Below are 20,601 nucleotides of genomic sequence, written 5' to 3'. Positions count from 1 at the left end.
TAGGTGTCCACCTGGTGTCACAATAACATCCATAAAAGGCTTCTAATATACATACTGTATTTAACATAATGAACAGTTTACATACATTCTTCTACAATAATATGCATTCTCAATAGATTTCAATGTCTTTCATAAATCAACCCAAATAAGTCTCTAACATCGAAATGGCTCTAACACTTACGTAAATGAGATATTTCTGTATTTCATTTTCAATAAATGTGCTAACATTTCATTACGGGGTAATGTGTGTAGATGGGTGAGGGAAAAAATCTATGTAATCCATTTTGAATTCAGGCTGTAGCGCAACAAAATTTGAATACTTTGTGAAGGCACTGTTTGTCAGGTCGCTGAGTTCGCCTAAGCATCGACACCTCGTGGTAGAGATCAAGCCCTCTGGTCACAGACGTTCCTGTAGGATTGATAGAAATGCTGTCAAGCTCAAGATCAGATCATTGCCATTGAAGTGAAGGGTAAGACAGAACGACAAGTTTTTACACTTGCTGATCCAATTGATCAGCTTAAATTTTTCAGTTTACCATCCCTTCATCCCTGTCTGTGAGGAATTATAACAACCCAGTAAAAATTCAAATATTCAGCTTGACCTTTTTAAACATTAGGAAATGTAATCATCACCATCTGTTGTTGCCCCATTGCTTGGAACTCCCCGCTTAATAAGTGGGCTCACAGGGAAGAGATTAAGCATGTTGATATTTCAGATCCACAAAAGTCAAAAATCTCCAGAGTAAATATGAGTCTGTCAAGCAGTGATGATGTCTGACGTGTGTGTGTGTTTGTCCCAGTGTCCCCTGCGGCAGAGCGTCTCCGCTATATCCTGGGAGAGGACGATGACATGCCCAACCCCACCCTCTTCACTGAGATGGACACGCTGCAGCAGGACGGAGACGAGCTGGAGTGGAAAGAGTCTGCTAGGTGACTTCTGACCCATAGATTACACACACACAGACATACAGAAACATAATAGAAACATACGGTAAAAGCCAGCCTTGACAGCCAATATCAAGTCTGTCAGGTTCATGCCAAGAAGTTGACGGTCTATGTTATAGTTCTAGCTATGAACTTCTGAGTCACCTGTAGTGTAGGCTCATTTATATTTTAACGTGCGTATGGTGATACCAAAAATACATTTCATAGAACAAATTATCCCATTCCTTTAGCATCTACGGATGTCATTCCAGAACCCACCAATTTTGTCATGAATTTCATGTTTTTTATGGCATGCATGATGAATGAATGTCTGATTGTTGACATGTGTCATTCCCAAGACAAGCAGTCAGTGTTTACATCATACCAGTTTCGACGTGAGTGATTTGTCCCTTCCAACTCATGCCCTCTTTCTGTCCCTGGACTGGGGTGCAGGTGGGTGAAGTTTGAGGAGAAGGTGGAGGACGGAGGAGAGAGGTGGAGCAAGCCCCATGTGTCCACCCTGTCCCTGCACAGTCTGTTTGAGCTCAGGACCTGTCTACAGACCGGCACTGTGGTGCTGGATCTGGAGGGATACTCACTGCCTCAGATAGTTGGTGAGCATCACAAATTCCCCTTTACAGAGCGCTAATGCATGCCAAATAAGTGTTGTGTGATTCTTACCTAATGTTTAGAGTTAGTACTATTAACAGTTAGCCTAGTGTGTGCAGTGTATTTCAGTGATGCTAGCAGCATCCAGTAGTTGACAGGAAAGGCATTATGGTACCAACAAGGACATTAACTGTTGGTTGTGAGTGATACTACAAACAGTACTAAGACAACGTTCTCCTGCAGATGAAATCATTGAGCGGCAGATAGACGAGGGCATGTTGTCTCCTGACCTGAGAGAGAAGATCAGCTTTGTCCTCCTGAGGAAGCACAGGCACCAGACCAAAAAGCCCATCCACCGCTCTCTGGCTGACATGGGCAAGGCCAGCGGTGGTGGTGCCCGTGAGTGTCCCTCTGCTCTATGGTCAAGAATGGCCATCGGTATCCCTATACACATTAGAGTACTTCCGAAGGTTTACATTTGTAGCCTACGTATACACATAAATATATATATTATGCCCACTGCACAGGCTTTCTTATACTTTCTTTAATTGCAAATTATCAACAACAAAAAATGTATGCAGTCCTCTCAGTTTTATTCAGTTGAATTAAATCAACTTTATCCCCAAGGATACATTATAGTCTATCTCCTTAAACAGTCTCCTGTCTTCCTTACTTGAATTTCCTCCTCAGCTCGTAGTCCAGGTGCAGCGGCCGCATTCAACCGCTCCACAGAGGACCTCCGCATGAAATCAGGAGGCTATGGTCGTCTGCGTGAGTCTCTCTCTCTCATCTCTCTAGAGCCTGTCTGTTTCTTTTTCTCTTTCTTTCACGCTCTCTTCCTGTGACTTCTTGTAATCGCTCTTAAAGATGCACTCTGCAGAAATCGCTCCTCCATTTCCTAGTCGCTAAAATTCTAGTAGTTTGCTTAATTTCAGTTTATATGACAAAACAAGCAAGTATAGTGTAGAGAATCATTGTACCATCTAAACGCTATGAAATATATTTTCCATAACTGAAAAGATTGTATTTTCAGCTATTTGAAGCTGGTGTACAAAACCAAAAGTAAAAGACGCAAAAACAAAACTTAAGAACGGGAAACATATAGCATATAGAAACGTGCTTTCAATGAGAATAACAGTTCTAGAACATACATTTCTATGTGAATTTGATTGGGTTACCCAAAAAGTGACATATTGCAGCTTTAAATATCAAATTATTTGCCGCTCTCTTTTTAGATGTGTTTGAAGCGATATAGAATACTACAGGGTTCTCCCTAAAGAATGTAAGAGAGGTGCTGCGCCACTATGTAAAAAAGTTAAAGAAGTTAAAAAAAAATATACAGTACCAGTCAAACGTTTGGGCACACCTACTCATTCAAGGGGTTTTCGTTATTTTTACTATTTTCTACATTGTAGAATAATAGTGAAGACATCAAAACTATGAAATAACACGGAATCATGTAGTAACCAAGTAAGTGTTAAACAAATCAAAATATATGTTGTATTTTATATTCTTCAAGGTAGCCACCCTTTGCCTTGATGACAGCTTTGCACACTCTTGGCATTCTCTTAACCAGCTTTATGAGGTAGTCACCTCGAATGCATTTCAAGTAACAGGTGTGTCTTGTTAAAAGTTAATTTGTGGAATTTCTTTCCTTAATCCGTTTGAGCCAATCAGTTGTGTTGTGACAAGGTAGGTCACAACACAACAACACACAAATAGATAGCTCTATTTGGTAAAGACCAAGTCCATATTATGACAAGAACAGCTCAAATAAGCAAAGTGAAACGACAGTCCATCATTACTTTAAGACATGAAGGTCAGTCAATGCAGAACATTTCAAGAACTTTGAAAGTTTCTTCTAGTGCAGTCGCAAAAAACATCAAGCGCTATGATGAAACTGGCTCTCATGAGGACCACCACAGGAAAGGAAGACCCAGAGTTACCTCTGCTGCAGAGGATAAGGTCATTAGAATAACTGCACCTCAGATTGCAGCCCAAATAAATGCTAAGTAACAGACACATCTCAACATCAACTGTTCCGAGGAGACTGTGTGAATCAGGCCTTCATGGTCGAATTGCTGCAAAGAAACCACTACTAAAGGACACCAATAAGAAGAAGAAACTTGCTTGGGCCAAGAAACACGAGCAATGGACAGTAGATCGGTGGAAATCTGTCCTTTGGTCTTATGAGTCCAAATTTGAGATTTTTGGTTCCAACCTCTGTGTCTTTGTGAGACGCGGAGTAGGTGAACGGATGATCTCCACATGTGTGATTCCCACTGTGAAGCATGGAGGAGGAGGTGTGATGGTGTGGGGGTGTTTTGCTGGTGACATTGTTAGTGATTTATTTAGAATTCAAGGCACACTTAAACAGCATGGCTACCACAGCATTCTGCAGCAATACGTCATCCCATCTGGTTTGCGCTTAGTGGGACTACTATCATTTGTTTTTCAACAGGACAATGACTTAAAACACACCTCCAGGCTGTGTAAAGACATTTTGACCAAGAAGGAGAGTGATGGAGTGCTGCATCAGATCACCTGGCCTCCGCAATAACCCGACCTAAACCCAATTGAGATGGTTTGGGATGAGTTGGACCGCAGAGTGAAGGAAATGCAGCCAACAAGTGCTCAGCATATGTGGGAACTCCTTCAAGACTGTTGGAAAAGCATTCCAGGTGAAGCTGGTTGAGAGAATGCCAAGAGTGTGCAAAGCTGCCATCAAGGCAAAGGGTGGCTACTTTGAAGAATCTAAAATATTACATATATTTTGATTTGTTTAACACTTTTTTGGTGACAACATGATTCCATATGTGTTATTTCATAGTTTTGATGTCTTCACTATTATTCTAAAATGTAGAAAATAGTAAAAATAAATAAAAACCCTTGAATGAGTAGGTGTGTCCACACTTTTGACTGGTACTGCATTTTTTACTTTATTTGTTATCATATAAGCTCATCTTTTGCTCTAGATTGCAGGAAATTGCAGTTACAGGTGTTAAAAAAAGAAAAATCTCGGAGTCCAAAGGGGGGCATTGACTCCTCCTAGCCTCCTCCCCAGCCCCAGCACCTCCTTGTTAAAAAACTCCTGAGGAGAAATGATCATATTTAATCATCTTCAGGTCATGAATTCATTTCATTTGAAGAAGAAAAACTCAGTTGATTTGCACACGTGTCTTTGATACATAGAACACTCTCCATATCCTCAACATTGATATGATCAATTGTTCACATGTACTGTGTTGCTTTACAGGTCATGCCCATAGTAGGAGTATGAATGACATTGCAGACACTCTGAGCACAGACCAGGTGACCCACTAACGCAACATTACAACTCAGCAGGCTCAATTCAATCAAACATCCTTGCGGAGCGAAACTGCAGGTTTTACAGAATTATTGTCATAAAATAATTTCGCTTTTCTAATCTAAGTTAATTTAGGGTAGTTACATTACTTAAAATGTGCACTTCCTTTGTGCAGAAATTATATTAGTTTTCCGCAACGATGTTTGATTGAATTGCAACCAGAGTGTTTGTAGGAATTCATATTCCTTCTTTTGCAATGGCAAAACGTGTTGAGTTTGTGTATACATACAGTATGTGTTTGTGCCGAATTTTCAAAATCCATTTAACCAGTAAATGTGCTGAATTTTACATATACATTTTAATTAAGTGTGGCAAGCAGCTGTATGCTGCAGAGGATTTGTATTGCAGTTGTATTTCATTGTTGCCATGGGAGCCCCGATGAGAGTCAGCATTGTTATAATTCTCATAAAATATTTGATTGGGTTCGTTTTAGTGTTGGTGTCACAGAGCAGTTGGGAGTAGGCTGCCTCACAATTCAGTCTTTTCTTAGGGTGATTTAAAAGGAGAATTTAAACCCAGTGAGACAGACAGTCTCTTTTTAAATCCAGGAGAATTCCATTGTTAGCAGGGTTATTATGCTGTGAATGATGGAGGATGGGTCAGGCGTGTTGTGCTAAGCATTGGGTTGAAACGGATGCCTCTTTGACAATTTTATGCCCAAATAATTGTCTTGAGATAATGTTCTGGACAAATACGTCGGGTTTAACTCAGTAGATATGTGAATTAATACATCTCTGGGTACTTGACTGTTTCTGCATCTATTTGGCTAGCGTAAAGCAAAAACAGACTGGCTTCCAGGCTATCCCAATGTTTTTAAACTGCCCTCACTGTTTAGTCTATGGTTGAGTGCTTTATACTACACGTAGGGGCATACATACATACATACGTACATACATACATACATACTGTACATACATACATACATACAGTAAATCATGTACCAGTATGCTAGTGATACCGTTGGCCACGTTTCTTTCACATATTCAAGTCCCAGGCTACATTGGATTTTAGATTTTTTTTTACATGAATTAGAATTGACGCTCAGAGACCAGTTTTGTTATCCAGCAAAAACATATGCTGCCAGAAGAGTAGTGAGGTGAAATGTAATTATGTTTTTCAAACAGATCATTGAGTGGATAGATAGAAGCCTAAAGGCATTGTTAGAACACAATGACAATGTCAAGAAGGATAAATCTATTATAAGCACATATTGTATGGTTTCACTGTCATATTTGAATAATTTATTAGTGTCATATAGTGATATTTATGTGGGTATATAAAAAAACTACGACTTGAACTTGAAAATATGATGCAGTTTCACCTCAAATTTGTTTTGTCAGTTATGCTGACAAGAAATCCAGTGTCCATACCATACAGTATATGCCATGATGTATCAACTATTTTTGACTCCCTCCCTCCCTCAATAGCTAAGGAATAAGTTCATGAAAAAGATCCCTAGAGATGCTGAGGCATCAAATGTGCTAGTGGGTGAGGTGGACTTCCTGGATAAACCCTTTGTAGCCTTTGTCCGCCTGGCACAGGCCACCACTCTGGGAGGACTTACAGAGGTTCCTGTGCCCACCAGGTAATGGCTGTCTGCCTGCCTGCCTGTCTGACACATGACCATGTCTATTCATATTACCCCTTACTCCTCTCTGTCTGTCTATCTGTGTGTTTCTCTCGCTCTCTCTCTCTCTTTTCTTCTGTCTCTCGTCTTTTTCTCCGTATCTGTTCTTATACCCATGCAAATGTATTTTGTGAGCCCTAAACCATTTTTGAGGTGTCTATTTTATCCACACTACCTAATCTAACCTTAGTTGAATGCACTGACTGTAAGTCGCACTGGATAAGTGTCTGCTAAATGACAAAAATGTACAAAATGTGGTCTAACATACTTTACACATACTGTAAATAATTGCTGCCTTACTTTCTCCTTTGTATCTGTTCCCATGCCCATGTGAGCACATCTTTTGACATTTTGTGAGCCATTGTTGAGGTACCTTTTTCCCCACACTACCACAGATTCCTGTTTATTCTGTTGGGGCCCACAGGAAAAGCCAAGTCCTATAATCAGATCGGCCGAGCCATAGCTACCCTAATGGTGGATGACGTAAGTGTCTGTCAATGTTTCCTTTTTTTCTTGAATACAGATGACATGGAAATACAGGCTTGATTGTCTGGCAACTTGAGTCAGCCAAAAATGTGTGGGCTTCACATACTGATAATGAGGCCACCATGGCTTGCTGTTGGTAACGGTCAGCCTCTCCTGTCACTATCATGGGAAAAAACATTGAATGTCAGACAGGCAACAGCCTGTTATTTCACCATAAAAGACAGGTGTTTTGAACAGAGTCCCACCACGGTCATAAATTAGGAATAGTTCCCAGGGTTTGCATCCCATTACTTTATGAGGGGACAAGACAGGCCCTAATACCAGATACGTTGTGCAGTGCAAAATAATAATGCACAATAATTTCTCTTTCTCTCTCTCTCTCTCTCTCCCCCCCCCCCCCCCCCCCCCTAGCTCTTTAGTGATGTGGCGTACAAGGCTAGAGATCGAGAGGATCTGATTGCAGGTATAGATGAGTTCTTGGATGAGGTGATCGTGCTGCCGCCTGGCGAGTGGGACCCCAAAATCCGTATCGAGCCACCTAAGAAGGTGCCCACGGCTGACAAGAGGTTGGAATCATATTTAGGTTTTATAATCTAGTTTAATCTAGGTTAGTTCCATTACCTAATAATTTCCCCACAAGTCACCTCTAAGACCCAGATATGAGGTCCTTCTCAGTATTTCTGTCATCAACACTTCTCTTCCTGTGTGTATTCCCTCCGTTTACAGGAAGTCAGTGTACTCTCTGAATGAGCTGGGTCAGCCGAACGGTACGGCGGGAGGAAATGGAGGCCACGCTGAGGATGAGGAGATGCCAGTGGCTCACGAACTGGGAGAGGAGCTGGCACACACTGGGAGGTAGGCTACTGGTTGAGGACTGGGATTGACACCTTTTGCATGTATGTTAAGAGACTAGGAAGAATGATAACATGAAAGGAACTGGGTCTGAACTAGGATAAGAGAGAAATGCTACTGAGTGAATTGAAATATGAGGTAGAGTACTTGAGTGTAACTGGTACTAGAGCTGGCCTTTAAAGAGACATTGGGACATCTAAATGTGCTTGAAAACGTCCTGTCTCTTGTTAATTCACATTGGGAACATTCACCCAGTGGATGGATTAGGGGCAGATCACAATTTACTGGGGGGGGGGGGGTCCAAAATAGGGGAGGGTTGTCAAACTTTTTTTTTTGCTTTGGGGAGGGTTGTGTATTTTTTTGGGGGGGCACAGGGGAGGGTAGTGTGTTTTTCCCTGGTTTACATTTGCTCCTTTGGAGGTTTTACTATATAATTTATTCCATCATAGACATATTTCCTCATCCGCTTGCATGCGCCTCCCCAATAGAAAGGAAGGTATTTTGGTACTTCCCATATGCATTGTGCTTTTCCGTGTGCAAATGTTTACTATACCGCAGGTCAGTATATTCTAACAGTCTAACGGTCTATCCTGCCCTCTATCCACCATTCATAGTGACAATAGTGGTAGGTGGATATTTGTCCAGATCTGAAATAGGCCAACTAGCAATCATAACATACATAATAAAAACATTAAAAACTGTATCAATTGTTATATGAATCGACAGGAACAAATAGGAATAGCTGATAGGCAGTGCAGAGGCCAGGTGCATCATTGCGCATGAAAGAACAGTGAAGACATGAGACACACAGCTAAAAAATCTCCCCTATTCATCTTGTTTAGGGACAATACAATTATTCTACCTAGACTAGCCTACAACATCACAATGCAATGAATAATTGCATTATTGTTTAAAAGTGAGTACAACATTATATAGCCTACTCTAGGCTGCAGTGAAAATAGAATTTGAATAACAGACCAGTTGTGGGTCCACTCAACAGTTTATAAGGTCTAGAAAGACACAGTAGCAGGCCAGTCTGGCTGTATTTTTACTGCTGATACTGAATATGCTGTCTGTTGCACATCATCATTCTCCCCCAAGTTGTTCTATAATAATGTGGCCACATATACTCCCAGCAGGCCCGGTTATTCAGGAAAGCTTAACACATGCTCTGCTCCTCTCCAATCCGAGCGGTATTTACACACAGACTTTTATCTGCAACAAGTCAATTTGATGGAAACACAAGTCTGATGGGAAAATGCTCCAGGGTTTCCCTTAGCTGGTAAATGCTGGCATTTGGCTGATAAAAAATAAAAAGCTGATAAATTACATTGTAGCAGGCCAAATTGTCCAGGAGAGGTTGTCTATCATAGCCGACACCCCGAATTTGCACTTCAGCACCATTGTCTCACGCCTTGCGTACACATGTGCCTGCTTCTGAGGAGAGAGAGAGCAAGAGAGGAGCCTTGGCCTAGGCCACTGTTGATTTCAAAGATGGAGGCCCTTTTCATTGAAGTAAAACCAAAGATAGAGGAGAAAGAGTTTGCCTATAGTGAAAAGAGGGGGATATAATATTTTAATATTGTAGTGGACTAAGATGAGAAGAATGCAGGGTACTGTACAACTCCTTATTTAGGTAGGATTCAATTTTAAAACTTACATTTATTTATAATAATTCGTTTTTTATCCTTTTTATTATTATCATTGTATGTCATTGTTATTATTGTAAGCCTATTTACTGAACAAAAATATAAACGCAACATGGAACAATTTCATCGATTTTACTGAGTTACAGTTCATATAAGGAAATCAGTCAATTGAAATAAAGTAATTAGGGCCTAATCTATGGATGTCACATGACTGGGCAGGGGAGCAACCATGGGTGGGCCTGGGAGGGCATAGGCCCACCCACTTGGGAGCCAGACAGTTTTTCCTCACAAAAGGTCTTTATTACAGACATAAATACTCCTCAAATTCATCAGCTGTCCGGGTGGCTGGTCTCAGATGATCCCGCAGGTGAAGAAGCCAGATATGGAGGTCCTACGCTGGCGTGGTTACACGGGATCTGCGGTTGTGAGGCCGGTTGGACATACTGACAAATTCTCTAAAACAACGTTGGAGGCAGTTTATGGTAGAGAAATGATCATTCAATTATGTGGCAACAGTTCTGGTGGACATTCCTGTAGTCAGCATGCCAATTGCACGCTCCCTCCTAATCCAGGCACTTGTCCTCTCTTGTCTGGACTACTGAAACTCACTGTTGGCTGGGCTACCCGCTTATGCCATCAACTCTTATGTCACCCCGCTCCTCCGCACATCTGTTGTAAAACTGCACATTTTAGAGTGGCCTTTTATTATCCCCAGCACAAGGTGCACCTGTGTAGTGATCATGCTGTTTAATCAGCTTCTTGATATGCCACACCTATCAGCTGGATGGATTATCTTGGCAAATGAGAAATGCTCACTAACAGGGATGTAAACAAATTTGTGCACAAAATTTGAGAGAAATAAGCTTTTTGTGCATATGGAACATTTCTGGGATATTTTATTTCAGCACATGAAACATGGGACCAACACTGTGTTAGTGTTTGTGTTTATATTTTTGTTCAGAATATTAATTGAAACCAGTTCTTTAAATATGCAAAACCTGTTTTGTTTAATTCTGTTTAAACATTTTAATTGGCTACATTCCATCTGACCTGTCTTTTTTAATTGTGTGCCCCATATATAGTTTATGATAAGTTATAAGTAGCCTATGTCATTTGCTGGGTATGGTAGGCACTTGCCTTTGTTGGTAGCCTAATTGCTGCAATATAGCCTGTTCAAAACTTTTATGAAGGTTTAAATCAGTTCGCAAGTGTTTTGTTTCATTCTGTTGAGGCATTTTCTTTGGCCAAATTAAGTTACAACTGTAATGCTGTGTTTGCCACAATATAATAGTCTACTCCTATTTTCCCCAAAACAATGGCTTAACTTATATTTGATATTACCCTAATAAAGTTTAGAAACTTTTGTGAAGGTTTGGTGTGGCTATTATTAAGCTTTAGCTACTGCAAGCCTATGATATGAAGACAGTGTGCAGCAGTGCTCCAACTGACTCCGACAGTTGAACTTGAGGTGAGGAAGACTGTGTCAGGCCTACCAGAGTTACTACTATAATAAAAAATATATAATGCTTATCTTTATACAAAATATTCTGATAGAAAATGTACGAATTAGCCTCCTTCTGTACGTCTCTATCTGTATAGCAGATGCAGTAGCCATCTCACATAAAGAAATGTATGTCGGTGTCAAAGCATGCTGCGGGCATATCTCTCTATCTCTCTGCTACATTGGACACATCAGCCTATTTTAAAATTAGCCTCTGACATGTTGCATATGCTACACATGGAAACACAAGGAATGGGGTTTTTGTAATTTGTTATAGGAGGATTTTAAGTACATGTAGCCTAAACGTGGCTCATTTGGCCAATATCCCTCGTTTATTGATGGATGGTGCTGGCTGCACCAAGTCGGATCTGAATGCATATGGATATCTGGTAAAGTTCTCAAATGTCATGTTGTCCGGCGCCAAATTTTCCCAAAGGAAACCCTGAAATGTGCATATTATTTTTATGCTGATTTTAGAATATTTGCATGAAATTCTCTGGACAACACCCTGTCGTTCTCTGCAAACATCAAAGCGGTGACCCGCTCCTGCAGGTTCATGCTCTACAACATCAGTAGAGTGCGACCCTACCTCACACAGGAAGCAGAGCAGGTCCTAATCCAGGCACTTGTCCTCTCTTGTCTGGACTACTGAAACTCACTGTTGGCTGGGCTACCCGCTTGTGCCATCAACTCTTATGTCACCCCGCTCCTCCGCACACTCCACTGGCTTCCAGTCGAAGCTAGAATCCACTATAATACCATGGTGCTGACCTACAGAACAGCAAGAGGAACTGTCCCTCCCTACTTTCAGGCTATGCTCAAACCCTACACCCCAACCCGAGCACTCCGTTCTGCGAACATCAGGTCTCTTGGCCCTCCCACCTGTACGAGAGGGCAGCTCCCGCTCAGCCCAGTCCAAGCTCTTCTCTGTCCTGGCACCCCTATGGTGGAACCAGCTTCCCAAAACATCTGAACAGTATCTTCAAACATAATCTTAAATAATCCTCCTCCTCCTTAGCCTCTGCTAAATGACTAAAATGTAAATGTGAAATCTGTTGCCAATTGGATGGAAACCTATAGACAACCTATTATGGTGACCTTAAAGACTCTGGCAAGTTCGCTAGTTCTGTGTGACTTTGATTATGCTTGCAATGCACATCATGGTTCACCAGCAGCCCCAAACATTTAAAAAATAAGCTACAGACTAGGGTTGAATATTTTCCTGGCATTTTACAAATGTTCCATCCCAAGAATAATCACTTTTCTCCCAGTAACCGGTATTTCCCACCCAAACCGGAAGTGTCATTCATATAAAGGATATTAATATATTAATACGTCTGGATTTGATTAGAGCTTTGATTGGGATGAACATTGAAATCTAATGCTACCTGAGCCTGATGAGCCATACATTAAATATATTTTATGAGCCCAAGCCCAAATCATTGTGCCATTATCCAATACATAGCGTATGAAATAGGCTACCGCATATTAGAAAAACATAAAAGCCCATAGATGTAGCTACTGTATGTTAAAAAATAACGTAACGCCAAAAGCCAGATGGTGATGTGTAAATTAGACATGCATGCAGTCCTTATATTACTGTTGCATATGCTGTAGCAAATGTAGGGACCACAATGCAATTAAGTCCCTGACTTTATTGTGCAGTCCTGGTCACTTTTTAAAATTAATTATGTATATATGTATTTTTCTAACTGACAATAAAATCAATCAATCCAAACTGTGCATCGGCAATTAGATGAACGGAAATAGACATCTGTTTCAAAACACCAAAAAGTTGAATGACATTCAGAGATTGTCAAGCCAAGCCTTCCATACTGGGTAAGCCTACAAGGTAGGGAGGGATGTGTTTTCTGTTTGTCTATTTATTGTGGTGTTGAAAACGCAACCCGTGTCGGTATGTTTTCGTTATTGGTTGTGTTGGTGGAAAATTTGTTGCATACAGTATATTTTATATAATTATAAACATGCCATCAAAAAGTTGAAAATCTGATTTCCCCATAGAGGTTCATTGTCTGCAACCGGCTCTGATTATGAAGTAATGAATCATGCAGGGAGAGTGAGCTCTTGTGGTGGTCGGCGAACCCTCAACCTTCTGGCTCATAGCCCTGCGTGGCATCGACTGGGCAACAAAAGCAAAGTAGATATCCACGTTTATAAGCACAGGGTCGCTACAGATATTGTTATTTGTGGCCGTAAAACATTATTTTGAGTTAATTCTATGAAGGTGGAGGGTGTTCAATTTATTTTACAGTACAAGGTGAGGGTCATATGAAAATATTTTTGCCGCTGGGGAGAGGGGTGCATTTTTTTAATGACACCTTGAGATGGACCCCTCCTGGTCAGGCGTTCAGTAATATACTGTTAGAAAAAAGGGTTCCAAAGAGGTTCTTCGGCTGTCCCCATAGGAGAAAAAAAATGTGGGTTCCAGGCAGAACCCTTTTTGGTTCCATGTAGAGGCCTCTGTTCTACATGGAACCCAAAGGGTTGTACCTGGAAAGGGTTGTCCCTGGAACCTCTTCAAAGGGTTTTCCTATGGGTACAGCACACAAGCACATAACCCTTTTAGGTTCTAGATAGCAAAATCTAAGAGTGTAGCCAAGATAATCTCGTCTCCATTCCTCATCGGCCTGATATTATAGTTTTAAATCATCATCGGTTCAATTGGCCCATCCTGTCACACTGTGAAACGACAGACAGACTGAAATGAAATGAGTCCGTGTGATGCATAAATCAGGTGATAATGCATTTCAAACAGAGTATGTGCACCATCATTACCAAAGTGTTTGTGTCTGTGACAAGCACTTTGTGACAATTGCTGATGTAGAAAGGGCTTTATAAAATACATTTGATTGATTGACTGTGTGTGTGGCAGGTTCTGCATCATAACCAGAGGGTTTGTGTCTGTGCCTGTGTCTGTGGCAGGTTATGTGGAGACCACAGTGTTTGTAGCTGTGTCAGGTTCTGCATCATTACCAGGGTGTCTGTGTTTTTGTCAGGTTCTGTGGAGGTCTGTTCCTGGACATCAAGAGAAAGCTGCCCTGGTTTCCTAGTGACTTCTACGAAGGCTTCCACATCCAGTCCATCTCTGCAGTTCTCTTCATCTACCTGGGCTGCATAACCAATGCCATCACCTTCGGAGGCCTGCTGGGGGATGCCACAGACAACTATCAGGTAGAGCTGATGTAGCCTGAAATGCAGAACTGTTGTGTTAACATTCTACCCCTTGTAATCTGTGTCATATGCCAATGAGTTTGGCATATTTACGGAGTAAAATGAGTGAACCGTTAGCACAAACAGACTGGTACCCAAGTTAGGGCTTATGACCCTTGAATTAATTTAAAATGAGTTAGTTTACTGATTCAAATTGTAAAAATTCTGAGTCTGTGATTTGCTAAAGAATGTTTTTAGTATGGAACATGAGCCAAAAAAATGGTATGGTAGCTAACTCACTCTAGGTGATATATGTGTGTGACGGATGGGAACAGTGACTGCACTAAATCCATTTGTTCAGCTCAACACATACTGAAACCATTTAGGATAAGTGCTCTGGCTGGCTGCTACTGATGATTCGCACAGACTGTCTGTCAGATTGAAATATAGCAGGCTCATACTGCCTTTCTCTAACACATTCACAACCACTTCTCTCTGTCTGTCTCTCTTCATTTTCCCTCTCCATCTCTCTCTCCCTACTCTCACCCCTACCCTGTTTCTCCCCCTGCCCTCTCTTCTCTCTCTCCTCTATATCAGGGTGTGATGGAGAGTTTCCTGGGCACAGCGTTGTCAGGAACAGTGTTCTGTATGTTTAGTGGTCAGCCCCTCATCATCCTTAGCTCCACTGGACCCATCCTCATCTTCGAGAAACTGCTCTTCGAATTCAGCAAGTGAGTGAGAGCTCAACCCCACTTCAAAGTCAGACACTGTAGCCAAGGGGTGTCGAACTCATTTTGCCCTGGGGGCCGCACTCATTCTTCAACGAGGTCCGGAAAGCCGCACTGGCATTTTTTTATATTTCCTTGCTGTCAGAATTTTCAAAACATTGTCCTCTATCCATCGTTTTTTGAATTTTCGATGCTCCCTGACTGTTTATTGATTATTAGTGAGCTGGACAGTCAAGAAACTGTATGAACATAGGTCCATTATCATTTCTACACAGTTTCAATTTGTTTTAGTCATTTTAAAATATATTGAGTTCTCCCCCACCCAAAAAAAACACCCCTGCTGTAGCCTATACAGTATATAATATCTTGATACATATGGTTCCTCCCTTTGATTTGAAAGACAATTCAAACACCCACATCAGACATGATATACTATGAAAGGCACAATGGTGAGATTTGATATGCCATATTGGAGAGCGTGTCCGTTCCAGCTTTGTAAAAGGACGGTCTTACCTTTCACCTTCTGCCCTATATCAATGTTCTTATTTCTAAGGAACAATGGTATAGACTACATGGAACTGCGTCTGTGGATCGGGATCCACTCCTGTATCCAGTGCTTCCTCCTGGTCGCCACGGACGCCAGCTACATCATCAAGTACATGACCCGCTTCACAGAGGAGGGCTTCTCCAGCCTCATCTCCTTCATCTTCATCTCTGACGCCATCAAGAAGATGGTGAGTCACACGCAGGCACGCGGACGCACACAGACGCAGTCACGCTCACAATTAGGCACACAAGCACACAGGCACACAGGCACACACTTAACTGTTGATGTAATGTGCTGCTACAGATGGGCTCCTTCAAGTACTATCCCATCAACACCGACTTCAAGCCAGACTACGTCACTGCCTACAAGTGCGAGTGCCTGGCCCCAGACCCCAGTGAGTCCATCCTTGGCATATAGTATATCATTATAGTACAGTAACAATCAAGTTAGCCAGAATTCCCAACAGGGGTCATAGTGGTTGTCATATGGTTGGAGAGGGTAGTAATGGGGAATCAGGGCCTAGTAGCTTGGTTGCCAATCTGTTTCTGCTCTCATGTCAACTCCTTGTGGAATTGTCATGCCAACCATGGCAAAAGTTTGACTTGACACTGACAGAAATGGAGTTGGCAAGAGCACAAACAGATAGGAGTATAAACAGGACCTGGCTACCTCTAAGGGATTTGGGGATATAAAGATTATCGTATGGTTTGGTAATATAAGGAGGTATTATACCTTTATGCCTCTCTGGAGATGTTCATTGGGAAATCGTTATGAGAATTGACTTAAGATATTTGAATAATGTAACTGATTTGTCTTATATTTGTTTTTGCTGCACTCACAAATGGCTGCTGTCTGATGCGCGTGAGTAACACTTTGTATGCATGAGCTTCAACTAGTTACTTTCTCTGTTCAAGGTCTCCAAGTCTACCTGATGAATTCTTATTCCATTTTGCATTTCTCTTGTCCCGTGACTCTGCCCTCTCACTGTTTTCACTCTCTGCATCTCAATTTTTCCTTCATAACCCTCCTCTCTCCTTCTTTCTCCCTTCTTTTCACTTACTAAACAGTGGCTTCAATGATCTTCAATGGTTTAGTGCCAGTGCCAACTGATAACACCTCTAGTCTCTTTGGAGTAAGTGATTTTTTTAAATTACGTTTTTACTTTGTCATGTCTAGCAACAACAACTAGCAACAACAACTGGGACCTAAGACACCCACCACAAGGCCCCTAAATTTGCCCAAGAAAGGCAAACACATTTCAAACCCACACCAAACTTAAAGACATGAAGCAAACCAAAAAGTGGAGAAAAGCAAAAAACAAGGAAGATCAGATAAACGGCAACGAAATGAGTTAACCCTCCACATCTGTCAAACCAACTTGTGCACTGGGCCAGCTGCTCTTAAATATCACCTGTGCCAGCACAGAGGAAATACCTTCTGACTAACGAGGTGACTACAATCGGTGTGCCGACCGTGCTAACGTGCTAACATCCAACCCCAAAATATAAATGGAAAAACCAAAGCCTGTAACACCTTCCCCCGTAAGGCAACAAATATACCCTATATTTACACTACTGTTCAAAAAATTTGGGGTTACTTAGAAATGTCCTTGTTTTTGAAAGAAAAGCACCTTTTATGTCCATTGAAATAACATAAAAATGATCAGAAATAAAGTGTAGACATTGTTAATGTTTTAAATGACTATTGTAGCTGGAAACGGCATCCCGGAGTTGCCTCTTCACTGTTGACGTTGAGACTGTGTTTTGCAGGTTCTATTTAATGAGGCTGCCTGTTGAGGACTTGTGAGGCGTCTGTTTCTCAAACTAGACACTCTAATGTACTTGTCCTCTTGCTCAGTTGTGCACCGGGGCCTCCCGCTCCTCTTTCTATTCTGGTTAGAGCCAGTTTGCGCTGTTCTGTGAAGGGAGTAGTACAAAGCGTTGTACGAGATCTTCAGTTTCTTAGCAAATTCTCGCATGGAATAGCCTTCATTTCTCAGAACAAGAATAGACTGACGAGTTTCAGAAGAAAGTTCTTTGTTTCTGGTCATTTTGAGCCTGTGATCGAACCCACAATTGCTGATGCTCCAGATACTCAACTAGTCTAAAGAAGGCCAGTTTAATTGCTTCTTTAATCAGGTCAACAGTTTTCAGCTGTGCTAACATAATTGCAAAAGGGTTTTCTAATGATCAATTCGTTTTTTTAAATGATAAACTTGGATTAGTTAACACACCGTGCCATTGGAACACAGGAGTGATGGTTGCTGATAATGGGCCTCTGTACACCTATATAGATATTCCATAAAAAATCAGCCGTTTCCAGCAACAATAGTCATTTACAACATTAACAATGTCTACACTGTATTTCTGATCAATTTGATGTTATTTTAATGGACAAAAAATTTGCTTTTCTTTCAAAACAAGGACACTTTATCATGTAGACACTTTATCAGCCAATTGGGAATTATTTGTTTACAGCAAATGGCTTTCCTTTGAGGAGTCTGAAAAATAAGTTGATTAGTTCCCATATTATTATTTTCGTCGCCCTTATGTTCTCTTGCACTCTCTTTCATTTTATCTTCTCTCTCTCTCGCAAGAAACCTCACATCCTCACAGCCATTACTCTCCCCTTCACCTTATTCTTCGACCTCTAAAACTGTGTCCTACTCCCTGCCCTCCTACATCCCTCTCTCCTCTTAGTTGAACATCACAGACCTGGACTGGAGCCAGCTCAGTAAGAAGGAGTGTGTGAAGTATGGAGGCTCTCTGGTGGGCAACACCTGTAAGTACGTCCCTGACCTGGCCCTCATGTCCTTCATCCTGTTCTTCGGGACCTACTCCATGACCGTCTCCCTCAAGAAGTTCAAGTTTAGCCGCTACTTTCCTACCAAGGTGAGACTAGAACGAACTGAAGAGGAGCTGGATGTTTATTCATTGACATAGAGACTGCATCGCAAATAGCATCCTGATTCAGCCACAGTTTCATTTTTTTCAAGACAAAGATTATCTATTTAAAACACTTGAGGCAGATATGATTAGGTGTAATCTGTGGTGATTTGGGGTCATCTCCATGGAGATATGGTGTAAATAAGAGCAATGACCGAAACATGCTTAGATCTAAACTTTTGTGTACAATTGTCTCCCCAAACTCCTCAATGTACATACTACAGTAGATCCCATGGTATCCTGAAACTGCATGTTCCTCACAGACAGGAATATTCTATTTCACCTATATTACAGCTGAATACAGCTTCAAATCAAATAAAATGTAATATTATTTGTCACATGCGCCAAATACAACAGGTATTACTGTGGAATGCTTACTTAGAAGCCCTTAACCAACAATGCAGTTTTAAGAAAATACCTTTAAAAAAAGTAAGAGATAAGAATAACAAATTAAAGAGCAGCAGTGAATAACAATAGCGGGGCTATATACAGGGGGTATTGGTACAGAGTCAATGTTTCAATGTGCGGAGGCACTGGTGTTGTCGAGGTAATTGAGGTAATTATGTACATGTAGGTAGAGTTATTAAAGTGGCTATGCATAGATAATAACAGAGAGTAGCAGCAGCGTGTGGGGGGGACGGGGGGACGGGGGGGGGACGCAATGCAAATTGTCTGGGTAGCCATTTGATTAGCTGTTCAGGAGTCTTATGGCTTGGAGGTAGAAGCTGTTTAGAAGCCTCTTGGACCTAGACTTGGTGCTCCGGTACCGCTTGCTGTGCGTTAGCAGAGAGAACAGTCTATGACTAGGGTGGCTAGAGTCTTTGACAATTTTTAGGGCCTTCCTCTGACACCGCATTGTGTAAAGGTCCTGGATGTCAGGAAGCTTGGCCCTGGTGATGTACTGGGCCGTACACATTACCTTCTGTAGTGCCTTGCGGTCGGAGGCCCGAGCAGTTGCCATACCAGGGAGTGATGCAACCCTTCAGGATGCAACTGTTGTGTCATCAGCAAACTTAATGATGGTGTTGGAGTTGTGCCTGGCCGTGCAGTCATGAGTGAACAGAGAGTACAGGAGGGGACTGAGCACGCACCCCTGAGGGGCCCCCATGTTGAGGATCAGTGTGGCGGATGTGTTGTTACGTACTCTTACCACCTGGGGGTGGCCCATCAGGAAGTCCAGGATCCAGTTGCAGAGGGAGGTGTTTAGTCCCAGGGTCCTTAGCTTAGTGTTGAGCTTTGAGGGCACTAGGGTGTTGAATGCTGAGCTGTAGTCAATGAATATCATTCTCACATAGGTGTTCATTTTGTCCACGTGGGAAAGGACAGTGTGGAGTGAAATAGAGATTGCATCATCTGTGGATCTGTTGGTACGGTATGCAAATTGGAGTGGGTCTATGGTTTCTGGGATAATGGTGTTGATGTGAGCCATGACCAGCCTTTGAAAGCAATTCATGGCTAGAGATGTGAGTGCTACGGGTCGGTAGTCATTTAGGCAGGTTACCTTAGTGTTCTTGGGCACAGGGACTATGGTGGTCTGCTTGAAATGTGTTGGTATTACAGACTCAGACAGGGAGAGATTGAAAATGTCAGTGAAGACATTTGCCATTTGGTCAGCGCATACTCAGAGTACACATCCTGGTAATACGTCTGGCCCAGCGACCTTGTGAATGTTGACTTGTTTAATGGTCTTGCTCACATCTGCTGTGGACAGTGTGATCACACAGTCGTCTGGAACAGCTGATGCGCTCATGCATGTTTCAGTGTTACTTGCCTCGAAGCGAGCATAGAAGTTGTTTAGCTTGTCTGGTAGACTCGTGTCACTGGGCAGTTCTCACTGTGCTTCCCTTTGTAGTCTGTAATGGTTTGCAAGCCCTGCCACAACCGACGAGCGTCGGAGCCGGTGTAGTACGATTCGATCTTAGTCCTGTATTGACGCTTTGCCTGTTTGATGGTTCGTCGGAGGGCATAGCGGATTTTCTTATAAGCTTCCGGGTTAGAGTCCCACTCCTTGAATGCGGCAGCTTGCCTGTAATCCATGGCTTCTGGTTGGGGTATGTACGTACAGTCACTGTGGGGACGACGTCCTCTATGCACTTATTGATGAAGCCAGTGACTGATGTGGTGTACTCCTCAATACCATCGGATAAATCCCAGAACATATTCCAGTTTGTGCTAGCAAAACAGTCCTGTAGTTT

General features: G+C 41.9%; 1 pseudogene; it reads left to right on the top strand.

Annotated features, from left to right (window-relative positions):
- Positions 1–811: 811 nt before the first annotated feature.
- Positions 812–20,601, top strand: part of LOC139576531 (electrogenic sodium bicarbonate cotransporter 4-like) — a 29,899-nt pseudogene continuing 10,109 nt past the window's right edge.

This window comes from Salvelinus alpinus, chromosome 5 (genome assembly GCF_045679555.1).
Source record: "Salvelinus alpinus chromosome 5, SLU_Salpinus.1, whole genome shotgun sequence".
In the NCBI taxonomy this organism is placed as follows: Eukaryota; Metazoa; Chordata; class Actinopteri; order Salmoniformes; family Salmonidae; genus Salvelinus; species Salvelinus alpinus.
This window is presented reverse-complemented; position numbering and strand designations above follow the sequence as displayed.